Raw genomic sequence first — 6,431 nt, 5'->3', positions numbered from 1 at the left:
GTGAAATAAAGAAGCAGAGCGATAAATGATTTACTCAAGCCAAAGTAATAGGTAATATCTAGCTCAAGAAACCCAGACACTATTCTTTCTGTTTCCGAAGTATATTTGCAATATCCAGGAATTACACACAAACATACATAGGCACATAGAATTAAGATGATGTTTCTATGGTGAAAGGTATTTTGTTAGTTGTTTTTCTGGAATTGCATTTCTATTTTCCCAGAAGCAGAATTTTATTTTTAAAAGGTAGATCTCCAGAGACATCCATAAAAGCTTTCATGCCAAAAACCATCTTTTCCATTGCAGTTAAAAAAATAGTGGTGGAAAATTTTGGTTCAGTCAAACTCTTGACTTTAAGAAAAAGTTAAAATCTAAAATGTTTTATCGTAAATTTAAATAGTCACAGTGAATAACATTTCTTACACGCTTTCTAGGTTGACATTCTATACTATGGGTCTACCCTTCTTAGCACCCCAAAACTTCAAATTCACTAAGTGTAAATTTGTATGTGAGTAGGAATGTTCGAAACAGAGCATGTTTAAAAAGGAATGTTCTTTCTCGCTGTTAGCATATAGATGAGCTATTTCCCTTCACTGCCAATCAATATAATGATTTATTGTTGTCTTCTGACAAATATTGTAAATCACCATGGAGAATTTTACACCTCCAGTGTTTGTATTCACAAACTCTAATTAGTGTTGAATCCTCTCCTATCCTAATTCTCAGTGACTCTGTGTGTCAGTTATCTACTGCTTTTAACAAGCCACCCAAAAGCCTAATGGCTTGAAGTAACTATTTAGTTCATGAATTCTGTGGGTTATCAATTTGGTATTAGCTGTGTGGTTCTTCTGTTGGTCTTGACCAAGCTCACTCATTAAATAGAGTCACCTGTCAGTCATTTGGAAGACTGCTGCTAGGAACTGAATGGCTGTGTGCTGTGATGACAGAAGTAGCTGGGCCACCTGTAACCCTCAAACAGAGGCTAGCTGTGGTTTTGTCACATGGTGGTGGTGGCAGGGATCCAAATAGCATAAATAGAAGAAAATCTCATCGTGCAAAAGGTTTTAAGTATCTGTTTACATCATAATGCTAATGTTCTCTGGTCAAATAAAGATGACATGGCCAACCCAGAGTGAAGGAGTGAAGAAACAGGCCCCACCTCTCGATATAAATACCTGCAAAATCACACCACAAACCATACATGCAGGGATGGAAAGAATTTTTCATCAACTTTACAATTTACCACATGTTCTACTGTTCATAACTGAGGAATTGCGTGCATAGACTGTCATATAATTAAATAGCTTGTTCAATGTCCCACACCAAGTCAGTTTTAGAGAAAGCTTCAAGCCCAGGTGTGTTTGACTTTAAAGCTATTGAATCATCTTTTGGCAGAGCTTAAATGTATTTCACACATATTCTACTTTCATCTCTACTGTGGTGTCCTAGTTTAAGCCATCATCTCTCACCTGGATATACTCTTCTAATTGATCTTCCTGTTTCCAACTCCTCTTCCTGCTTCCAACTCCCCTTCCTGCAATACGTTTTCCATACATAATCTGAGCAATATTTTAAAATGTAAATCAGATTATGCTATTTCACTACTTTAAACCCTTCCATGGCCTGTCATCCTAGTTAGATAATAAAAATCCAAACTTCTAATCTTGACTCACAAGATACTACAAGATTTCTCCCTTGCTTTGCTTCACAAACATCTATCATTCTATCTTTCCCAGGATTCACTACGCTAGATCCACACTGGCCTATTCACTATTTCTCCAATATATTGAGCTTATCCCCCTTTAAAGCTTTCACAATTGTTGTTCCACAGAACTTCTGAAAGGAAGCCTCCTTATTCTCTTGAACTACTGGGTTTTCTCTGTCATTACACAGGGCTCTCTGCCAATGTCACCACCTACAGAAATAACTTTTTTGACTACTCTGTGTAAAATGTTCATGCTGCTTCTCTGGGTTCTTCTCAACGGCAATTTATTACATTAATTTGGGGGTGGTAGCCAGGGAGGGGAATCATTACAGCACTCATTTATATTTGAAATTATCTTGCATATTCATTTACTTACATAAGATATATTTCCTCTCTACTCTTAGAAACCAAATAACAGTAGAGACCTTATGTATCTTAATCCCTGCTACATTCTTAATGAAGGAAGAATGCTTGAAACAATATTTATTGAATTAAGAAATGGCATGCTTCAGAACTTTTAAAAGACCTGAAAAATGATACAGGGCTCTTTCCATACTCCTTGAACTTTCAGTAATAACCCAAAGCCCAACTATTTCAAAACTCAGTCTCTTGAATTTTTTTCTTTGATAAAAATCTACATTATTGTTGTGCATTGCCCTAAAAGGATTAAAACATTCATCTTCAGAGTGTGTAGGTCAGATCTGCATTCAGAGATATCTGCATAACCAAAGAGAAAACAATGGTCTCATTTGAAATTATTTTTCTCTATCACCTACATGACAAATACATCCCTACCAGATATGACAAAGGAAGACATGATAAAGGGTGATGAAAACTGAAGCCTGAATGATAGAGATAAATAAATACTGATTGGGAAAACATAAGACAATTGTGGATCTAGTGACACAGAAGACAAACTTTATTGACTTGCTCTGATTAGCTCTGTTTTCTTTTAAGTTGGTAGAGACAAAAATATAAGTTATGTCTGGAGTATTTTTGTTATGCCTGACTGAAATATACGCAGCTGTGTTTTAGATGATTTATGAATACTTTTTAACGCAGATTGTGTAGAGGATTTCAGTCCCAGTGGAATAAAGTGTACTTGACAGTAGAGTTATAACTAGAAGAACTGGTAAGAACAGACTTCTGGAGATTAAGAAATGTGTCCTAGATTTAAAAGCGTATACATCAAATAGTTCAGTCTTATTATAATTACCTTAAAATATTGGCAAAGAAAATAAAATAACTGTTAAACAGCAAAATATATTATCTGTTCTCTCGATGCTGTTCCTGGAGGTATATTTTTTAATATGTGGGCATTGTGACAAAATCGGCTTCTTGAGAATGCTTATGTTGGATTGTTATTTTCAGAAGATTTGTGATATAGCAACATGTCTAATATAGTCTACTTTAGACACTGACTAGAAGGAGCATGTATCTTACTGAGTTTGATTCTCAGTTGAGAAATGCAAAATACTCTATATCCTTATTATATACTATGTGTAGACATATGTATTTCAGTGTTCTTATTTTTTAATTTTTTGTTTGCTTTTTATTAAAATGGTAAAATTTCTGCTCCCAGATTTATTTAAATCATTATAGGACTACATCTATAAGGTTAGTTAACTGTGTGCTTTTTTTTAATTTTTGTGACTGTTGTCCTATTTTCATGTATTTAGGCCCCTGAATATAGCAACTATTGAAACATAGCCATAAAGTCAAATAACTTAAGAATACTTAAGAATCAACATTATTTACTCAATCATTCAATAAAATATGTTCACCGAACATCTACTAGGTGGAGGGAACTAGATAGGTAACAGTGGGAAATGCTAGAAAAGAAGACATACATCTTCCTAAAAAATAATTAAAATCATATTTTAGTGAAATAATATACATTCACAAATCAGTAAACCATCAGATGGCAAGCACTGTGTGCAATTATATATAATACTTTAAGTGTGTGAATTTATAGTAAGTGAATTTTATCTCAATAAATTACTAAAAAACCTGCGTACAAACTGATATTTACAGAAATGCAAATTAAGGTTTACAGAAACATGACAGCTTCAGGTGCATTCCTTGAATTCCGATGTTAGCTGGTAGGCACAGCACAGCAGTTCTGTTCTTTACTGCTCACATCTATTCTGACTGGAGCAGCCTGTGTTCTGATTGGTCAGAGCAGAGAATTTGCCAGTTATCATTTGATTATCACCTCTTCTCTCAGGGAGAGGATTTGGAGTAGAAAAACATTAAAATATTGGCAAAAGTTGGAGACAGAGACGTGAGACCAAGAAAAATGCAAATGGAAGAAATTAAAAACAGTAGTTTACTGGGATAGAGGCTTAGGACAGTTTCTTAGAGAATGATCATGAAACCACAGGCATCAGAATACCAGAGTGGCTTATCAAAAATCCAGTGTCTAGCTCCACCCCAAGTGTAGGGAATCAAATTTCCTTTGGGTAAAACTAAGCAAATTGCATTGTAATACCACCAGATAATAAATTATTAATGCAAAATATTATCACTAGATAATTGTTAATGTTTTAAACAGAAAGTTTTAGAGCCATTAGGTTCCAGCACATCTTTAGTACTTAGCAGAGTTTGATTGGCATTATTAAAACAGAGGAATGACTGTGAAAACTAGCCTGAGTGGTTTGTTTCAGATTTGAGGATAAGAATAAAATGGCTTACAGAAAAAGATGGAGAAGATGAAATTACTGGAGTTTTGCTTTATTTAGTTAAATCAATTGGAATAGTATAATCATAAAATTTTTTTAAGTAATTAAAAACCAAACTATAATGGTTGAGATACACTTCTAGATTCTGCTGGGGAACATATAGAGCTGGAAATAGCATCACTTCCACACTTAGATGAATAATATTTGGACAAACTCTAAGTTGATAAACTTTTTGACCCCATCAGAAAGTTGTGGTCACAGTGCAAGAAACTAGCCTAAGATCTAAGGAAATACAGACACCTATAGAGGGAGAAATGACATGTCAGAACTTGGAACAGAGATAGCCCAACACAAGTAAAAAGAGGTAAGTTGGGATGGGGCGCGGTGGCTCATGCCTGTAATCCCAGCACTTTAGGAGGCTGAGGCAGGTGGATCACCTGAGGTCAGGAGTTCAAGACCAGCCTGACCAATATGGTGAAACCTCGTCTCTACTAAAGATACAAATATTAGCCGGGCATGGTGGCAGGTGCCTGTAGTCCCAGCTACTTGAGAGGCTGAGACAGGAGAATTGTTTGAACCTGGGGTCTCAGTTTACTGCCGAGGCTTCAGTGAGCCGAGATCATGCCAGGCACCGCAGCCTGGGTGACAGAGCAAGACTCCATCTCAAAAAAAAAAAAAAAAAGAAAAAAAAAGAAGTAATTTGGAATATTTAACAAATTAGTGGAGGTGAAGTGTAGGTTGGTGAAAGCGTGTGAACCCTTGGATCTGGGCACATAAGGAGAGTTCATATCCTTTGCAAGGTTTCTCCTCTAGTAACCCCAATTGCCTAAAATGGTGGTAAAGTGTCCCTTCTTGGGCAGACCTGAGGGAGGAAAAGTAAGTGCATGGGAAAGACATGAAGCTCTATCCAAACACTTCCCCCCATTCTCCTTTTTAGAATAGAAGCCTTAATCTGTATTAAGGGGAATGTACCAAACATGATCATATTTAGTGTATTTGCAAAAGCCATCATAGCTGGATATAGGTAATGGGGGAAAACCTACCTGTGGGGAAGGGGCCAAAAATACACACTGGGAACAGAACTACAGTTTAGGGGTGGGAGGTAGAAAAACTGAAAAGATTTTGGCTCTATCAATCAGGTACACATTGCCTACTTAATACGGAGACTAAATCAACACAATAGAAACAGCCTCTGCCTCTTCACTACTGTTACCAACCACCATCATTAGCCTCACAAGTATCAGGTAACAAATAACAATGAATACTGCAAACGAGTTTCAAGAGCATGCAGACAGGCCAATCCCAAAGCACAGTGCAAGGAAGTACCTAAAGCTGAAAGTGAAATAAACATTTAAAAGCTGTCTTGCGAATGTGCCCCCACCTTAAACCTAAGGTAATGCCAGGGTATCTGAAGAGAGTGGTGCTCTGAGGTTAATTAAGCAAGAAAATCTTCAAAGTCAGATCATCTCTATCTTAACTCAAATGCAAAAGATGATCTTTATCTTAATTTACCAGCAGAGTTAAGAGTATACACATTTCCAGTGATCAAAACAAAAACAAGAAAACAAATTAATTAATTTACCTTTGTCTCTATTATTATACATGTGATGTTCTTCTATCAATTAAAGATTACTTAAATGAAAGACAAGAAGAAAAAAAAGACACACTGCTAAGAGATGAATTAATCAAAAGAATTAGACTTAGATCTCAGGGCACAGATGTTGAAACTATTTTAAAGGAAATATAAAGTAACAGTTTAATATGTTAAGTTTTCTAACAAAGAAGGAGGACAACATATTATATGGATACATTCAGCAGAGAGAAATAAACTATAAGAAATAATCAAATAGGAATACGGTAATTATTTTAAAACACAATAACAGATATAAAGACTGACTTCTATAGGATCATAAGTAGACTCGACAGCTGAATTAAAAGTCAGTGAATTTAAAAATACAAATTTGAAACTGAAATTAGCTAAACAAAACCACAGTAAAGTGAAAAACAAAAATACAAAGAACAGAGAATACAAAAACTATAGGTAA

This window comes from Sapajus apella, unplaced genomic scaffold, assembly GCF_009761245.1.
Source record: "Sapajus apella isolate SASKATOON/1434 unplaced genomic scaffold, GSC_monkey_1.0 scaffold29, whole genome shotgun sequence".
In the NCBI taxonomy this organism is placed as follows: Eukaryota; Metazoa; Chordata; class Mammalia; order Primates; family Cebidae; genus Sapajus; species Sapajus apella.
This window is presented reverse-complemented; position numbering follows the sequence as displayed.